The 20,660-nt window shown below is 39.6% G+C and overlaps 2 long non-coding RNA genes across 2 annotated transcripts in view; both read left to right on the top strand.

Annotated features, from left to right (window-relative positions):
- Nucleotides 1–20,660, top strand: part of LOC311526927 — a 94,672-nt gene that overhangs the window by 12,051 nt on the left and 61,961 nt on the right. The window contains exon 2 of the long non-coding RNA XR_014713194.1: nucleotides 4,115–4,192. This is a non-coding gene — a long non-coding RNA (uncharacterized lncRNA). The remainder of the gene's footprint in view (nucleotides 1–4,114; nucleotides 4,193–20,660) is intronic.
- LOC311526932 lies at nucleotides 13,908–20,121 on the top strand. The gene is made up of 3 exons (XR_014713197.1): nucleotides 13,908–13,974; nucleotides 17,802–17,941; nucleotides 19,761–20,121. It is a non-coding gene; the product is annotated as an uncharacterized lncRNA (long non-coding RNA).

Below are 20,660 nucleotides of genomic sequence, written 5' to 3'. Positions count from 1 at the left end.
TAAACAAGCCAAGCTCTTTGAGTCTCCTTTCATAAGACAGGTTTTCCATTCCCTGGATCATCCTACTAGTTCTTCTCTGTACCTGTTCTAGTTTGAATTAATCCATTTTAAACATGGGAGACCAGAACCACACACAATATTCCAGATGAGGTCTCACCAGTGCCTTGTATAATGGTACTAACACCTCCTTATCTCTACTGGAAATACCTCACCTGATACATCCCAAGACCACGTTAGCTTTTTTCATAGCCATATGACATTGTCAGCTCATAGACATCCCGTGATCAACCACTACTCCGAGGTCCTTCTCCTCCTCTGTTACTTCCAAGTTTTGCGTCCCCAGTTTATAACAAAAATTCTTGTTATTAATCTCTAAATGCATGACCTTGCACTTTTCACTATTAAATTTCATCCTATTACTATTATTCCAGTTTACAAGGTCATCCAGATCTTCCTATATGATATCCCAGTCCCTCTCTGTATTGGCAATACCTCCCAGCTTCGTGCCATCGCAAACTTTATTAGCATATTCCCACTTTTTGTGCCAAGGTCAGTAATAAAAAGATTAAATAGGATTGGTCCCAAAACCTATCCCTGAGGAACTGCATTAGTAACCTCCTGACAGTTCACCGTTCAGTGTTACCTGTTGTAATCTCTCCTTTAACCAGTTCCTTATCCACCTTTCAATTTTCATATTGATCCCCCGTTCAGTGTTACCTGTTGTAATCTCTCCTTTAACCAGTTCCTTATCCACCTTTCAATTTTCATATTGATCCCCATCTTTTCCAATTTAGCTAATAATTCCCCATGTGGAACCGTATCAAATGACTTACTGAAATTGAGGTAAATTAGATCACGAATATGATTAAAGGCTTAGAAAATGTGGCCTATGAGGGAAGACTGAAAAATTGCATTTGTTTAATTTGGAGAAGAGAAGACTGAGAGGGGACATGAAAACAGTTTTCAAGTACATAACGGGTTGTTACAAAAAGGAGGGAGAAAAATTGTTCTCTCTAACTTCTGAGGATAGGACAAGAAGCAATGGGCAGGTTTAGGTTGCAGCAAGGGTGGCTTAGGTTGGACATTAGTAAAAATTTCCTCTCAGGGTAGTAAAACGCTGTAACAAATTGCCTGTGGAGAGGTTGTGGAATATCCATCATTGGAGATTTTAAAGAGCAAGTTAGACAAATACCTGTCAGGGATGTTTCTAGATTATACTTAGTCCTGCCATGAGTGCGGAGGACTGGACTAGATGACCTCCTGAGATCCCTTCCAGTCCTCTGATACTCTGACATGGTAAAATGTCTGCAATCCCCTCTAACATTTTTATAAGCAATTTCCCTTTACTTGTGTTCTCTCATTCACTGTGTGCTTAAACCAAAATGTAATGAAGAACATTCATTATTTAATTGTATGATTTAAATAGCGATCTCTCTTATATCAGCCACAAATTGGTAAACTACTGTTGGATAAGGAAAAGTGTAATTCTTTGAGTTTTGGATCAAAAGTTCCTCAGGAAATATCTCAACTTGACATGAATCCCTGAGTAGCTACGTTTTTGTTCAATATAAAATGGCATGTATGCAGACAACTGTCTATTAAGGAGACTCATGTGGGTTGCATATTCCATCCAGGTTGCAAAACAGCCAGTGTTCATGAAGGTTGCCTCATATGGGACCTAGATCAGAGTATTTGAATAACTACAGTGGAACCTCAGAGTTATGAACACCAGAGTTATGAACTGGCCAATCAACCACACACCTCATTTGGAACCCAAGTACAGGCAGCAGCAGAGACCAAAAAAAAAGCAACAAATACATGTAAATGACCAAAAAAAAGGGGGGGAGGGGCAAGCAGCATTTTTCTTGTGCATAGTAAAGTTTCAAAGCTGTATTAAGTCAGTGTTCAGTTGTAAACTTCTGAAAGAACAACCATTACGTTTTGTTTAGAGTTATGAACATTTCAGAGTTACGAACAACCTCCATTCCCAAGGTATTCTTAACTCTGAGGTTCCCACAAATGCAAATACTATACTTTTATTATTACTTTAACATGTTGATCTGAAGATAAAATCAAGTTCTTAATTGAGGAAGTAAATCAGCATTTGGTCTATACTTTGGTTCTGTTACTATCTAACTGTACTGTCATCTGCTTTTCCCAATAACCGTTCCTCAAATGCATGACTAGTTTAGTACACAGTATATGGCAATTGTAAGGGTATAATCACATGTTTCAATGCTAGCATTTCAAAAATCATAGACATTAGTAAATGACATGGAGTTAAACCCAGACAACAATGCACTTGTCTCTTAGTTTATCTTTTCACCATGAAATATTAATAAGCCAGCTCTACCACTGCTGCTAGCTACTGCTACATGAAATACTTTTGTATCATCAGAGCAGTGTAATTTACAAAATGCTTGTCTCCTGAGAAGAGCCTCAGAAGAAGGTGCTCTGTATTTCTTTCATATTTTCAAGGCAGCCTGGTATGGAATTTTTCTTACTTGAATTCCCCATTTTCTTCTTTGTTTGGTCTATGGTATATTCACTTTAATTATAAATCCCTTTTCATTGGTATCTATTATGAAAATTCATTAGGTGGGTTTAATTTTCCACAATGAAATGGCATAGTTCTGAGTTGCTTCAGAGTTTTCTTTGGAACCCTACTAATTTAAATTATGTGCAAAGAAATCTCACTGAAATATATTAATTCAGGAGACTGGAAAATGAGTCATCTTAAATATGCTTCCTGTTCATGCCTGTTTAATTGAACAATGTGCGTACATACACCATATCTGTGGTGGGGATATCCACGTGATAAACAGCTTTTAACATTTGCCTTGATCATCTCACTTGCACTCTATCATCTAAATCTACCTCTGCTGGGAGTATTTCTAAAATTCTAAGGATGAAATCCTGGCCCCATTGCAGTCAATGGTAAAACTCCCTTAGATTTCATCAGGGCCAGGATTTTACCTCATATCTCCAAGCTAATGCAAGCAGTTTCCAATGAGAAAACCTATCTAATACATTTTTTTCTTCCTCCCTTCAGCCTCATCTCCCAGTTCACTCGTCTGAGATGCAGGACAGGCAGTATTCTGTCCTATACAAATGACAGTCTTAAGAGCAGATATCTCACACCATTTTATTGCTAGGGATTGGTGCTACATACCATTGGACAGGGGAGATTTCCAGATTCCCAATGGAACCCAACATTTGCTCCTGACTCTAATAGGTTCTGAGAGGACCTTAAAATCATGACATTAGGTACAGAAAATCAATTTTTGACAATTATAGAAGTTTCTGAAATGGATCAGTTATTTTTCACTATGCATCTTATTCAGTGTTTATCACCACGGTATCTCTCAGCACTACACGTGTGCAATGTGGTAAATAGAACACATGCTGGTGTGGTATAAAGATTTGATTTACACTCATTGGGGATGACCTGTAGAACTCACAGGTGGTCTCATCACTCATGAGTAATGTGAACATTTTGAACTCAAGCTGATAGAAACTGGATGACATACCACATTCATACGTATTCTCTCTCTCTCTCTCTCTCTCTCTCTCTCTCTTTGTCATATTATATACTTTGTATCAAATAATTTATGTTGGTATTGCTTAAGTATATGCACCTAGCACATTTTTGGGTGCTGTATAAATAAAAGTATTAGTATCTGATCTAGTTTTCACGTAATGGCAATTTGTTAAATAGTTTACTATATTCCTTCCCTTGAAAACTGCTTCTTCATGACTATATGTCAAAATCAGTCTAGGATTCATGTGTTGTGGGGTAATGTAATTTTCTTGGACAGGTAAAGAGTCACAAAGAAACAGACATTTTTCAAAAAAATGAAAATAAAATAGCCAGTTAAAGATCATTTAATCTCAAAGACACTTAGTTTAATCACACTTTTCAGCAAATATTCTGAGAGGTAACTGTAAACATTTGAAAGCATGAGGATTTTCTTCTTCCTCTCGAGTTTACTAGGGAGGATAGGATCAGCTTAATAATGGAACCATGATCTTAATGACAGAAGGGCTACCTTCTTCTCCATAATAATCAGCTACACACACCTGCAAAGCTGAGAATTGAATCCTATTCTTTCAGCTCCAGAAACACTAGATGACCTCCTGAGGTCCCTTCCAACCCTAACCTTCTATGATTCTATGATTTACCCCATTTGAGGTAAGTAACCAATCTTGCTATAGATACCAATTAGCTGTAGAAATACCCCTAATGTTCTTTCTGAGCAACATGCAGCTAACAGCAACACACTCACTTACACATATAGAGACTAGTCCAAAGGAAAGACTCCTATTGACTTCAGTGAGTTCTGGCCATAGTGCTCAGTCATGCTCCCACTAAAGTCAATGCCCAATCAATCAATCAGTTAACAACTGACACAGGAGTGGGCCCATAATTCCCACTGAAACCAAAGTATTTGGCCCAAAACTATCCATAACAAACATAATTGAGAACTTTGCTTAACTTTGTCAGATGTAGCATGGAATTAGTAACCTTAGAGAAGCTGTGACAGTGAGCCAGCGAGGGTTAAACAACCAGTAGGCTAAGTGATCTAAAGATCAACCTTTAAGAACATATTAGGGAAGTACTGAAACGGTAAACAGGGCCATTTCTTGTAGATAGCTATCAAAGCCACCTTAGATGCACTAAAACCTTTGAAATGTAAACCTATATTGTCACAGAATTAGAAGTAAATACTAATTGTATTTGTCTGTGTTTACCTATATCTGTTAGGAATTTAACAATGTGATCTAATTAGCCGGTAGATGCAAAACTTCGGTTCCTGTTGGTAATATTTCATCACTATATTCTGTTGATTCAGAGATCAAAAGGGAATATTGTCAATTAGATGAAACGTGTGGTGTAATAATATCATTGTCTTATTTCTCTTTTAAGTTTGTAGTAAACTACCTGTGAACCTTTGAATGGTGAATTGCCTTATGCTAATCAATGCAACTAACTACCAGTGTATAAATAGGAAATAGAAAGTTTACTTCAAAGCAACAATGTATATTACCTATTCTTCATCCAAGGAATGCCTGTGGTATTATCTGCTGTCAAGAGGATATTGTAGCCTGCCAGAGAACTCTAGGGCCTGATCCTGTTGTCTCAGATCTGCTTAAGCTTTGTCAGGAGAAGTTGAAGTCGCAAGACTGAGCTATCCAGCTCTATTCTGGATTACCCTGCAATTTCTCATGGAAGAATTTAAATACATGGCCTGCCTATTGCACTATGACTTAATGAATTGATTCTGGAAGGATTTTTTGCAAAACAGCAGCTCAACATCTGTGCTATGAAACTGACCTAAGGACTTTATTCATATCTCTGTGTATAATGATCTTTTAACCATAAGAACTCTCTTTTCTTTTTAATACAATGGAGATTAGTTAATAAGAATTGGCTGTAAGTGTATATTTGAGTAAAATCTGAAACACAGAGCATAATGTGTCCAATTTCTTGGGGCTGGTAAAACTTTATATATGGTGAATAAGATTTTCAGTGTCCTCCTCATATTTGATTTGGCTGTCTGGGTGGGAGCCCAGGGCTGGGTTGCTTTAAGGGAACTGTATTTTTGGTTTCTGGATAACCAGAAAAGTGTTGCAGAAGCTGTTTTGTTGCTGGCTCAGTGAATCTAATTATTAGAATAAACCATCAGTTTTGAGGATTGTCTGCCCCATTCTTTGCAGTTTGCCCTGACTGAGCACTCTCAGTGAGGCCCCTCCAGCAACCACGGTCATAGCAGCCTTCTCAGATTAGGGTGATTTTATGTGATTCAGAAACTGACAAAAAGAACAAGGAGTACTTATGGCACCTTAGAGACTAACAAATTGATTTGAGCATAAGCTTTTGTGGGCTAAAACCCACTTCATTGGATGCATGCAGTGGAAAATACAGTAGGAAGATATACATACACACACAGAGAACATGAAAAAATGGGTGTTGCCATACCCACTATAATGGGAGTGATCCATTAAGGTGAGCTATTATCAGCAGGAGAAGAAAACCTTTTGTAGTGATAATCAGGATGGCCCATTTCCAACAGTTGACAAGAAGGTGAGAGTAACAGTGGGGGCGGCAAGGGGGTGGGGGGGAAATAAGCATGGGGAAATAGTTTTACTTTGTGTTATGACCTATCCACTCCCAGTCTTTATTCAAGCCCAATTTAATGGTATCCAATTTGCAAATTAATTCCAGTTCAGCAGTCTCTCGTTGGAGTCTGTTTTTGAAGTTTTTGTTGTTGTAATATTGTGACTTTTAGGTCTGTAATCGAGTGACCAGGGAGATTGAAGTGTTCTCCGGCTGGTTTTTGAATGTTACAATTCTTGACGTCTGATTCGTGTCCATTTATTCTCTGTCTGGTTTGGCCAATGTACATGGCAGAGGGGCATTGCTGGCACATGATGGCATATATCACATTGGTAGATGTGCAGGTGAATGAGCCTCTGATAGTGTGGCTGATGTGATTAGGCCCTATGATGGTGTCCCCTGAATAGATATGTGGACACAGTTGGCAACAGGCTTTGTTGCAAGGATAGGTTCCTGGGTTAGTGTTTTTGTTGTGTGGTGTGTGGTTGTTGGTGAGTATTTGCTTCAGGTTGAGGGGCTGTCTGTAAGCAAGGACTGGCCTGTCTCCCAAAATCTGTGAGAGTGAGTGATCATCCTTCAGGATAGGTTGTAGATCCTTGATGATGCATTGGAGAGTTTTTAGTTGGGGGCTGTAGGTGACGGCTAGTGGCGTTCTGTTACTTTCTTTGTTGGGCCTGTCCTGTAGTAGGTGACTTCTGGGTACTCTTCTGGCTCTGTCAATCTGTTTCTTCACTTCCGCAGGTGGGTATTGTCAAACTGACAAATTTTCTTTGACCTTTGCAGAACTAGTCTCCCTTTACTGCAGAGTAAATATGGAAATGTCCAAACTTAAGTTATAAGGGAGTGAAAATAGGGCTTTAAAATGGAAGCTGGTGGCAATTTTAATTTTTGGAAACCTACTACCTCTCCATAATACTAGAACTATCATAGGCTGGCAAGAGGAAAAACTAGATGATCGTGTTGGTCTCTGCTTCCAGTTACTAAAATACTATATATTCCCTAGTTTAGATATACAATGAATTCTTTTCTCCTTTTATTTGCAGTGTTCATGGCTTTGGCCAAGATTCTGCTGTGACTAGTAACTAACCATCCATAATTTAATTAAATGTAATTAGGTGACTACTTGCCATTTTGGGGGACAATGGAGTAGTTTCTGGATGCAAATCTCTGGTTTTACCAAAAGAGATTAAAGCACAAGTGCTGAAATACTATTAGAGATGTATATGTATGACCTATAAGACTAATGCTGTGTAATGACGTCGTTCCTTTGTTTACTTTGATCTTTTGCAGTTCTTTCAAATTAGGACTTTTCTACTAAGTCTTAAAAGTATTTAAACTCTAATAGAAAAGAACCCCTGTGGATAAATTAGCACTCTCAAGGTATCTTTTAACTCACTATTATCTCTTCCCTGGAGAATGACTTAATTACAGCTACATTGTATGCATTCTATGTTGTCTAAGACTGTTGAAAGTGAAACCGCTAGTGGAGAGGAACAGGCATCATTTGAAGCTGATAATGAGTTAGGCATCAAAATCTCACCTAAACTAACACTTAGAAATCAGCCTTGATGGTGATGATTAACTGATGTCTATTGCACATCTATAAATAACACCCCCCCCTTCCATAATTGCTGTCATTTTGCAGAAAGTATTTTCACCTTGCCTTTTGAAGTTAGAATAATCAGTGTCTTTTTTTTTTTTAATCAGGAAAGCAATTTGCAAAGTTGTTAGATCAGAAGCAGTATATGATACCTTGGTGGGCAATTTAAGCACAGATGTTTTTGGAAGATAAATTTGCCACACTATTCTCAAACCTAACCCGACAACGGTTTGTAGACGATCAAAATTGAAGTTTGCATATTTTGGTGGGTAAAGAATCTGAAGTTCATTTGCAAAAAGAATATTTCACTGCATGCCAAAAGGATTAACACTCAAGACGGCAAAGATATTGAGATGGAGGCACTTGCTGCCCGTTGAACTTTAGGAAATGAAAGATTTGAGTGAGGGCCCTGGGCATGGGAGACCTGATATGTTAATCCAACTGCCATTTGATATTAGAAAACAAAAGTGATCGCTTGTCATGACTCTTCCTCTTTATTTTTGAGTAGGTTTTATTTAGAACTTCTCTTTCACCAGTGTCGCAGCTGCTTTTAATCCTGTATCTTGCAAAGTCAAAACATTTTTATTTTCTCTTATTCTGATGAAAAACAGAAGCACTCAAATAGTGGTTCCTGTTGGCTAGACATCACACTGTATGCAAGCCCCCAAGTCTCTAATAAAAATAAGGAGATGAATACTTAACCAGTCTCATTCATAACGTCAAATGGGGCAGATTCTCAGCTGGGCGATCTATTGCAACATGCTTTACAAAGGTAGGTAAGCAGAAAGTGACCAAAGATCTATCTTGTATGATATTCCCAAGAGCTTCTTTTAGGTCATCTGAGATGGTTTATTATTTTATTTATTATTTATTTATTTCATTAATCAAAATCTTTAGGGTTTTTTAATAACTACAAAATGTTCATGGTGACCACAGAACAATTTCTACCAAGAATAATAAAATAGCTTGAAAAAAACAATCAATCAGGTGAAATGAGTGTTCACTCTGATAAATGGGGTGGGCGTGAAAAGTTGAATGAGTGTAAACAATATCCGAGGCGTTCTTTTGCTCTGTATGAGTTTTAACAATGCTTGTTCAGGGTTTTGTGACAAGTTATTCAGAACACAAAGTCACTGGAAACAAATCCTCCATTATGAAAAATATCCATGTATCACTACTGAGTCACACTCTGGCACTCATGACACCTGCACACCTTTTAAGAAACATTGTGCTTTTGGTATGGCTTTTTCATCATCCTAAGAATTGCCTCCACAAAAGTGTCCTGACTGTAGATTTTGAAAATATGGTCATCTTAAGTAAAGATTACTATTCTATTTTAGAGGCAGAGGGAAATTGAGGCACAGATGTGTTAAGTGATTTGTCTAAAGTCACAGAAGTAGAGATTCACAGAGGCAGGAGTAGAACTCGGGTGGCCTATCTCACAGGGTATCTCTATGCTGCAATTAAATACCCAGGCCTGGCCCATGTCAGCTGACTCAGGCTTTGTCTACAGGGCTGTCAAATTGCAGTGTAGACGTTTGGGCCCAGAGTGGAGCTGGGGTTCTTGGACCCTCTCCCCATGCAAGATCCCACCTCTTGGGCTCCACATTGCAATTTTACAGCCCTGTAGCCTGAGCTACACGACCCTGTATCAGCTGACTTGGGCCAATCACAGGTGTTTAATTCCAGTGTTGACATGCACACAGTTTGGTCACCTATCCAGGAGACCATATCACTTGTGTTTTCTTTTAACACACAAACTGCTCCAGAACTCACAGCTAGTGCCAATGGCCAGAACTAACCTTAGATCTTCATCTGGTAAAAATACCATAATGATGGGTGCTATAAAAAAATCCAAGATAGTTAGAAGTAGGGCTGTGAATTAATCACGGTTAACTCAAGTGATTAACTCAAAACAAATTAACTAGATTCAAAAAGTCACGATTAATCGCAGTTTTAATCGCACTATTAAACAACAATAGAATACCAATTTAAATTTATTATACATTTTTGCATGCTTTTCTACATTTTCAAATATATTGATTTCAATTACAGCACAGAATACAAAGCATACAGTGCTCACTTTATATTATTCTTTTGTTTAAAAATATTTACACTGTAAAAAAAGATAAACAAAAGAAATAGTATTTTTCAATTCACCTCATAAAAGTCCACTCAGTCCTACTTCTTGTTCAGCTAATTGCTAAGGCAAATTCGATGAAGTGAGCTGTAGCTCATGAAAGCTTATGCTCAAATAAATTGGTTAGTCTCTAAGGTGCCACTAGTACTCCTTTTCTTTTTGCGAATACAGACTAACACGGCTGCTACTCTGAAACCTAAGAAAAACAAGTTTGTTTACATATACAGGCGATAATACTGCCCACTTCTTATTTACAGTGTCACCTGAAAGTGAGAACAGGTATTCCCATGGCACTGTTGTATCCGGTCTTGCAAGGTATTTATGTGCCAGATATACTAAACATTCATGTACCCCTTCATGCGTCAACTTGTAGGCTCTAAAGTTTTACACAGTTTTGTTTTTCAGTGCAGTTATGTAAAAAAAAAAATTCTACATCTGTAAGTTGCACTTTCATGATAAAGAGATTGCAATACCATACTTGTATGAAGTAAATTGAAACGTGCCATTTCTTTTGCTTATCTTTTTTTACAGTGCAAATATTTGTAATAAAAAATACAAAGTGAGCACTGTATACTTCGTATCCTGTAGTGTAATTGAAACCAGTATATTTGAAAATGTAGAAAAGCATCCAAAATATGTATAATAAATTTAAATTGGTATTCTATTATTGTTTAACAGCGCAATTAAAACTGCAATTAATCGTGATTATTTTTTAATCTCGTGATTAAGTGCAATTTTTTTTAATTGCTTGACAGCTGTAGTTGGAAGAGATTTCACTATTTTCTCTCAGACACATTCCCACCAGGATTATACACATCTTTTACTGGAAAATTAGACAATTGCATGGCCTTCTTGCTGGTCATAACTTTGATTGACAATGAAATGCTTCAACTACTGTAGAATATGTTTACCCACTTTTTGAGTAGGGCAGACTGCTGAGAACTTATACATCAGTACTCTTTACCATTGAATGGCTACCTATACACTTCTCGAGGTGCTGGTTAAGGTCTTAGTTACCTCAAAGGCTGCCTCTTTGCCTATGCCCAGCCACCTCTCGTGTTTATGGCAGGAATGCTGTGGGTGTCTGTCCTGAGGTAAAAGTTAAGTCCCAGTAACAGGCTGTGACCTCTAATTAATTCCTGTCAGACATATATCAGAGCCTGAGCACTCTTAGGCCCCAATCCTGCAAGCTGCTCTGTGCAGGGGTCCTCTTCAGTCACAAAAGTCAGGATAGCTCTCTGTGGGCAGTGGGGTCAGCTCATATGATCCATACTTTAGGGTCATGGCCTTAGAATGCACTGTAAGATGCCTCTCTTTTTCTAGGCTTTAGAAGAGTGGTGGGCAATCTGTGAGCCACAGGTGGCCCATCAGGGTAATCCACTGGCAGGCCATGAGACAGTTTGTTTACATTGACCGTCTGCAGGCATGGCCGCCCACAGCTTCCAGTGGCCATGGTTCTCTGTTCCTGGCCAACGAGAGCTGCGGGAAGCGGCGCGAGTTGCCCACCACTGCCTTAGAACCTCCTGGAACTGAACCTGCTGGTGACTCTCAAGTTTCTGTTAAGGTGACCTAATTTGCTGCTGTGTTTAGAGCCAAAATTATAGATCTGTATTCCATAAAGCTACAACAGCCATGATTCTGCTCAGATCTCAAAAGGGTAAAAAAATGAAGGCACAAATGAGCACTGTCTGACCACAACCAGGTACGCTCCAGCTGTGTCTTGCACCCAGCACTCCCCTATTCTTGACGTTGACAGTTGCTCTCCCTCATCACCTTCCAGTGGATTAGAACAAATTACATTATTTAAAGAAAAATAAAATAATCAAAAGATACGTTTGTTTTATGAGGAACTATAATGCTAATAAGGATGTAATGAAAGGAATAAAACTAAGAAAATGCCATAAGGAAAAATAGTTGAAGGTAGAAGATTTTTTTTCCTAATTAAGAAAATTCGCATTCATGTAGTGAGTTCTTGGCTGCTACCCCAGTGAGTTGTGCTAGTAGTGTACACTTGAGAATTTCTAATAAAATTATTCATTTTGGGTTGTTAACTGCTCGTATTTTAAACTCCGTTATGAAGGTAACTTTTGATCATAAATGGCTAGGTACTGTGTAAAATCATTATTAAAAAACTCAGAATGCAAAGCAGCTTAGAACATATTCTGCTCTTAGTAGAGCCTCTCCTTGCCTATAATACCAAATTAAAAGACCCCCCCCAAAAAAGGGGGGGGACACACCAACCAACCACCTCAAAAAAATTGTCTCCAAAGTCAAGATAATAAACCAAAAACTCGCCTGACTAAAACAGTCTTGCAGTATGAGCTTGGCAAACTCAGGCTCCTGTTCGTTTTCTAATAAGTATCCTTATAGCAAATATCCTTTATTTTGAAGACCATGGTCTTGATTCTGATCGCACTTATGCTAGTATAAACCAAGTGCAAGTCCGATGACGTCAATAAGAGTTACATTGGAGTAAACTGTTGTGGCAGCAGCCCCTGTAATTTAATTACTGCTTGTGCTAGTACCCCATAAAAAGTGATGCCACTGATTTCAGTGGCAGCAAAAGCGGGCCCAAATGACAGAGAGAGGCAACAGCACCATCGAAAGGTAGACTGCTGCTTTTCATAAAAAAGACGAGACTGTTGTTTTTGATGTGTCAATGCACGGGACAACATTTGGGGGAGACAAAAATCTAGATGGTTTAGCAACGTTCTTACAAGGCTCCATCAGGGTAGTAGGTCAGTTTCTGTTTCCTGGAAAAGTAAGAGAACCAGATGAACATTATGTATGTAAGTAAAGTTACATAGTGTTAATATGGGGCCCAGTCATGAAATCGTTACTCAGGCAAGACTCCCACCTGTATGCAAACAGATGTAGTTGCCACTCACATAAGCTATGTGCTCAGGTATTGGGAACTCTTCTTTTAAACATTTAGGGCAAAATGATGGCTGCTTAGAGCACTGAAAGAAGGGCATGCCTGCACTCCAGAGCAGAGGAGAAGGAAGGATTAAGGTCTTTGCTATCATAGGGCCAGATTTTTAAAGGTATTTAGGTGCTTAAAGATGCACATAGACACCTACTGGGATTTTTCAGAAGTGCCCAAGTTCCTAACCCCCACTGGTTTCATTAGTAGTTAGGCACCAAAGTGCTTTTAAAAATTGCACCAGGTGCTTAGCTGCATTTTTAGGCACCTAACTAACTTTTCACATCTGGCTCAGGGTGGCTGGTATGTGCAGACTACAGTGCTTTTTGCTACGCCTGTCAGAAAGGGTGTGTAGCCTATGCTCATACTACCATGCAGCTGCCTGCAGATGTGCTATTAAGGGTGGGGGATTGATTGTCTCCCCCATATGGCTTCTGCCCTGTATGCATATGTGCAGAGGACAGGACAGGGTCTCTCAGCATCCTCTCCACTTCCTAGCACATCCATGCAGGGCTGGGGCATAACTTGGCCTTTAAATTCCCCAAGCAACATCCTTTCCCCTTGTCTTCACCCCCTTACTTTGGTATTTCCTAGTGAATGATGCACAATTAAGTGCATACATTTAATTGAGACCCATATGCCATGCATTCCTTTATCTATTTGTCCAGAGTATATTAAAATCACCACCTTTATGTGTATGTGCATGTCCTACCCCCTTTAACAAACTGACACCAACCAATAAATAACAATAGAGAAGCATAAGCATTTTCCTCCCCTCCTTGTTCATACCCAAAAGAGCTATATCCAAATTCAAATAGCATTTTAACAAAAGAATAGCACTGTAAGCTCTTCAGGGTAGGGACTGTCTCCTCTTCTGTGCTTGCATAGCTCCTAGCACATTGGTACTCTGTTCTCTATGTAAGGAAACATGTTCTACAAAACCTTATAGGAACAGCTTACTGATGCCAGTTAGACGAGCCTCTGGGAAATTTTAATGTGTGAGTATGCAGCAGACTTTTTGCTTAGTTTTTCATTTAGAAATAAATACACATCATTTGCACATTTGAATGAAGCTCATGTTTTGTTATCAGCTGCTGGCGTCTCCTTTTCATGTTATGTTCCCTACAGGTCTGGAAAGTTATTATGCAAAGAAAGAAGAGGAATATGAAATATTAAAAGCAGATACTATTCAGGTACCTGCTTTCTATCTCTCACTTTCTCTCTGAGTAAATTCCATAGCAAAGCATGAAGAAAGATAGAAAATTTAAAAATGAGTCGATCTTAAAAGGCCTGTGTAACAGATTTTAATAATAATTACTTGGAGATCAACTGGAAAAAATACAGAAAGCCTTTGTTTTGTTTTAAGGACATTGTCGATCAGGCCCAACTGAGTAATTACTATTTCTAATTGCAAAAACTAACACAACTCATATAATGTATAAAAATATACACGGCATGCAACACAGATCTTTTTTAACATAGTTGTAAGTCTTCTATCATTAGCCGGGCAAGGAATTTGGATGAAAGTTGACTAAACCATAGTGGTTAGAAAGAGCAGTGGACTAAGAGTTTAGGCCAGATTCTCAGTTGATATACATTATCTTCAGTGGAGCTGCATTGATTTACTCTAGTTGAGTACATAAGCTCTGGCTCCTGGATTCTTTTCCTGACTCAGCATCTGATTCTCTGGCTGACCTGGGGCAAGTCACTTAACTTCTCGGGCCTTGTTTACAATAGAAATTTTTCCTAAATTTTCATCAGTGGTAGCAGTACATATGGACAAAGTAGCATCAGTGGCCACTGGTGTTTTAATCACCATGTCATTTATTTTGACTCTGAGCAGGATTAGACAATGGATATGAATAATACTCATATTATGCACTGAACTACCATTACCTTCACACCCCCATTGGGTGTTGGAAGCATCCCATGGTTCTCCTGTGATCTTATGCTGACTCTGTGCACCATGGATCATTCAAAAGGCTTGCCTAAGTTCATAAAAATAAGTGCTGTTTTTGAAACCATAGTTTAACAACTTGTTCTTGGCTATGCTTGCAGCTAAACTGTGTTTAGTAATGGTTCAGATGCTTCATTGTTAGGGCCCTACCAAATTCATGGCCATGAAAAACGCATCACGGACCATGAAATCTGGTCTCCCCCAGTGAAATCTGGTCTTTTGTGTGCGTTTACCCTAGATTTCAGAGGGGAGAGCCATGTTTCTCAAATTGGGGGTCCTGCCTGAGAAGGGAGTTGCAGGGGAGGTTGCGGTATCACCACCCTTACATCTATGCTACCTTCAGAGCTGTGTGGCCGGAGAGCAGCAGCTATTGGCTGGGGGCCCAGCTCTGAAGGCAGTGCCATTGCCAGCCGCAGCGCAGAAGTAAGGGTAGAAGCATCGCAAGCCCCCCTACAATAACCTTGTGACCTCCCCACAACTCCTTTTTGGGTGAGGACACCTACAGTTACAATACCGTGAAATTTCAGATTTAAATTGCTGAAATAATGACATTTACTATTTTAACAATCCTATGACAATGAAATTGACCAAAATGGATCATGAATTTGGTAGGGCCTTGTCAAGGTTCCTCCCCCACTCTGAACTCTAGGGTACAGATGTGGGGACCTGCATGAAAAACCTCCTAAGCTTATCTTTACCAGCTTAGGTCAAAACTTCCCCAAGGTACAAAATATTACCCCCGTTATCCTTAGACTGGCCGCTACCACCACCAAACTAATACTGGTTACTGGGGAAGAGCTGTTTGGACGCGTCCTTCCCCCCAAAATACTTCCCAAAACCTTGCACCCCACTTCCTGGACAAGGTTTGGTAAAAAGCCTCACCAATTTGCCTAGGTGACTACAGACCCAGACCCTTGGATCTTAAGAACAATGAACAATCCTCCCAACACTTGCACCCCCCCTTTCCTGGGAAATGTTGGATAAAAAGCCTCACCAATTTGCATAGGTGACCACAAACCCAAACCCTTGGATCTGAGAACAATGAAAAAGCATTCAGTGTTTTACAAGAAGACTTTTAATTAAAAAATAGAAGTAAATAGAAATAAAGAAATCCCCCCTGTAAAATCAGGATGGTATATATCTTACAGGGTAATTAGATTCAAAAACATAGAGAACCCCTCTAGGCAAAACCTTAAGTTACAAAAAAGATACACAGACAGAAATAGTTATTCTATTCAGCACAATTCTTTTCTCAGCCATTTAAAGAAATCATAATCTAACACATACCTAGCTAGATTACTTACTAAAAGTTCTAAGACTCCATTCCTGTTCTGTCCCCGGCCAAGACGACTACAGACAGACACAGACCCTTTGTTTCTCTCCCTCCTCCCAGCTTTTGAAAGTATCTTGTCTCCTCATTGGTCATTTTGGTCAGGTGCCAGCGAGGTTACCTTTAGCTTCTTAACCCTTTACAGGTGAGAGGAGCTTTCCCCTGGCCAGGAGGGATTTCAAAGGGGTTTACCCTTCCCTTTATATTTATGACAGGCCTTAATCATTGTTCAACCCATTGTCAGCAACAGTTAATTTTCCTAACACAGACCAGGCATTCAAGAGATAACTAGCATACTTAAGCAGAAGATTCTACTAACTCATTAATTTTTCTGTTGTCCTTCACCTTTGTTTGTGTCTGTCTCTTGAAAGAAGCAGTGTGTTAATTTGTGCTCCTCTGTGTTCGTGCTGTGACATATCTTGATCACTCATCCAGCCTTGCCTCTGGTCATCTCCATCCACCTGAGTCTTGTTTCAGCATCAGAATGTATAGAGGTTTGCCTAGGCTCTAGGCCCTCATAAGGCAAATTAAAGTTGCTGGAGAACTGATTTACAACTGCCTCTCGACTAGGCAGGCCATTCATCTGGTTTTCAGCTGGACAGTGTTGCTTTTCTAAGGTTGTCCCCCAACCAGTACTGAGACAAAACTAGACGTGGCATTGGATGGGAGATGCCATTTTGAAGAGTGCACTGCTTCCCCGCCCCTGGTGTGACGCAGTGCATTAGAGGTCACACTGGTGGGGGCGGGGTGGTGTGTTCTTCAAAACGGTGTCCCCTCTGTGGCATCACTTCATATGGTCACACTGCTGAGGGAGGGGCCACATCATTTCCAGAAGTAGCAGACAGTCCAGTATTCTGGGGATGCGTGAGTGGCCACCCTGTGTCTATTTAAGTTTTTATGCCATACATTCCACTCTGGTATCTAAGCACCTTCTGGTAGCACAGCAGGCAATGAAACTAGCATCAGTCACATATGTTTTTCCTTCTTGCATGGGTGCTCTCTCGCTCTCTCTTTCTCTCACTTTTTACTTGTTCCAAGGTAGCCAGTTTATTAGGGCTGCATGTGATTTCAGTGTTTTCTTGATGATATCCCTCTCATTTATACAATTACCACACCTCCTCCAGAACCTAAGATCTGCATCACTTTCTGTGATAGGATGATATATCTGTATTTTGCCATAAATTAGAGTCTGACATAATTCTCCTTGAACAGTTTTGGAGTGTAAATCCAAATTAGCCAGCTTGACAGGGCAGTATATACCAGTTTATTTCTTTACATTACAGATTGGATGAGGGCCGAACCAAGCCTATTTTTCTTGAGAAGCATCTCACACAAATCACTTGTAGCAGATTATGCAGTGAGGAGGACAGGAAAACTTGGTGGGCTGGAAACTGAATAGGCCACAGAAGTTTCTTCTGAGAAACCACATGGGTGAAAACCCTTATAGTGTTTGCTATCTGAGTGGTGTTTATAATTGCAACAGCAATTCTTAAAATTCTAAATAGATGTTGACTGGGATAATTTACTAATTCTATGATTGTGTCCAGCCATTTCTGTCTAAAAAATAGAATAAAACACTTCTGAGTGTATGTGGCTGCTTTGAATCATTACAGTGATAGTGACATCAGAGGCATAGGGCAGATCTAAGACTTTACTACAAATGTAGGAAGCATGATTATTCATATGACATGTGACACTCCCTTTAGTTCTAACCATCCGTTCCTACATTGTAGCCTGAAATACAGCTCTGGGCAGAAGGACAGCACAAAGTCTATGCACCCTGGAACTGAAGTGTGCAGGGCACCACACGGCTGAATTTCACCCACAGCACGTACATTCACAATACCACAATACATTCCCAATACCTTGTAAGGTAATGACGTTTGGAATTTATTTGCAATCAAAATAAGTTTAGGAAAAATACTTTAAAAAATGGAAGAGCAATTTAGTAAAGTTTTTATCAGCTTGTCATAGCTGACGGACTAGTCAAAGTTCAGGGTCCTGGGCATGCTCCAGTTGGGGGTAGAAATTCATGATGGAGTATGGTATTTGATCTGACGCATTCTTGTTTATTTACAAAGGATTAACAATGTCCGGCTTCTGCGAACACAGGAGGAGCCAAAAGCAAAGGGGAAATTTCTTAGATTGCAGGCCCCTTTCAGCCAGTACCCCCGACCTTTCTCTAAGCTTCTCCCAGGTCATATCATACTTACAGGCTGCTGCTTTGTTTTCTTTCTCCGCTCTCGGTCTCTCTCTTTCATGTCTTTGCTCTGTCTTGCCTGCCCGCCCCCCCCCCCACGGTCAGGAAAATGCCCAATTGAACACCCTGCCCACATGATGTTTGTTTCTGGGCATACTCTAACGGTACATCTACGCTGCAAAAAAAAGCCTCTGGCCAACTGACTCAGCCTCATGGTGGAAGAAACTGCAGGGTTAGGGTTATGGGCTACTGATATCACCACAGGAGACTTAAATTAGTCTCCTGTGGGAAGCATCACCCAGCATGACCTGAGTGGCAATTTTCTCACAGCCCACTGATGGGCTGGCACCAGTATTTAAGCCAGGAAGCCATGACAGGGAGTTGTCTGAGCAACTATACACACTGCCCACTTGTCTTGCTTCAGACCCTGCACATGAGAGATCCCAGACTCTGGCTTCTGGCCCTGCCTGCCTCCTGATGCACGGTTCATACTGTACGACAATGTACGGTCGGGACGCCATTTGTCCCGATATTGCGGCTTTGGCCGCTCTGGCTTTTTTTTTTCCTTCCCCCATGTGTCCCGATATTTTCTCCCTTACATCTGGTCACCCTATCTACACTGGTATGTTTAGCCCCATCACTCAAGCCTCATGAGTCTGTCAGCTGACCCAAGCTCTGAGTCTCGGTGCCAGGGTTTTTTCCTTGCAGCATAGACATACTTTTTGTGCTTTGTTTGAGGTGTGGCCCCTTAACTTCTCTTGCAGCAATCTGAAGTGAATGATGCATTCACATATCAGTTTTGTTAACTCAACTCATAACAAAGTTTAACCCAGCTCATAATTATAGTTTAAACATAGTAAATAATAGTGTAGACAGATGGGACTTCCTCAAAGAAAACAAGCTCATTCAAGCTATCCTAAATGGGATCCAAGCAAAACTGTTAGGCCCCATATTCAGCAAAACACTTAAGCATGTGCTTAACTGTAAGCATGTGTTGAAGTCCATTTTTATTCAACAAAGCACACTTCAAGGGTATATGTAAGCCCCAATGACTTCAATATGACTTAGGCACATGCTTAAGTACTTTGTTGAATCAAAAAGTTCATAGACAGATATGGATATTAATAGCCATATCCCTCTATGAACTTTTATAAACAAACAAAAAACGTTATGGAGTTCTGCTTTTTATTTTGTGCGGGGAGTGGGGGAGTAAGAGGTGGTTTTTTAAAATTGTCTCTGAAATGAAAATACAAACAAAATGGGATTCATAATTTTTCTTTTGCATGGAAGATCAGCTCTTCCTGAATATCAGGCTCCTTTAAAGTGTCTCAGATTGAACAGTGAAAAGCTGACACTCTCAAAATTGCAAATCACTTTGGAAAAGTGTAGCTCTATTACTGTATCATTGCTGATTTTTGCTCTACCTGGATAGGCCTCCTTAAAAATAAATGGTCTAATTAAAGCAAGAGTAAACTTTATCATTTCTCTGCAGAGTAAGCCAGTAGCAGCTACCCTGGATAATCCCCAAAAGCAATCCTTCTGTGTACCAATGGCGTTACAAGCGAAGATGATTTTGAGAAACAGTAATAAGAATATTGTCTATCTTGATGCATTTGGTTCTAACCTCAGTGGGAGACCAAACTAGTAACTGCAATTATTCCTAATAGATTGGTAGAGTTTTTTATGCTCTAATTCCTACTGCCACAACAATAGCCCAGACATGATAATGTCAGAGAACGCTAGCTTTTGCTCAAATGTTATTAGACTGGTCTTGGGCTTCAGAAAATTGCACTTTTTATGTAATAGAAGATGAAAATATCAAAAAAGCATGTGTTCTAAATAAAGTCTGTTGTTAACTGGCTGCCTGCAATTGCCTTTAATGTCTGAGGCAATTCTAGTCAAGTAACATCATGGTACATGTAATAGAGATATCATGGCAAAAAAGTACTGTGTGTTTGTCTAATCTTTTTCCAATGCGTCTCGTTTACTTGGATCAGACAAGTTGCCTGGTTTTCATTTGTGGGTTATTTAGTTTGGCAAATAATATACTTTAATTCTGAAAATGACTCAAGTTAAATTAGCAAGGTAGCCTTGTATATGCTATTATATCTACAAAGGCTGGGAGTTCTGTACTTTTTCTTTGTGAAACAAGAATTTTTTAGTTGAACATTGATAGCTAAGTAAAGGTCATCTCTTCCTTTTTTGCTGTGTAATTGACTTGGCTGCTTATGCTCTTTGGCAAACAGTATATTAATTAAACTCACAGATTATACTAAACTGACAGCTGTTACAAAACCTAGTGTGGATGGCAAAATAATAAAAAGGGACCTAAAGAGGTTAGAGAGGTGGGCAGGTAAGAAAACGAGGTTCACCCTAGAAAAAATGTAAAAGG

Source organism: Lepidochelys olivacea, assembly GCF_965140295.1.
Source record: "Lepidochelys olivacea isolate rLepOli2 genome assembly, chromosome: 1".
Lineage (NCBI taxonomy): Eukaryota > Metazoa > Chordata > Testudines > Cheloniidae > Lepidochelys > Lepidochelys olivacea.
Note: the sequence above shows the minus strand (reverse complement) of the source record. Positions and strands in the feature narration are given on the sequence as shown.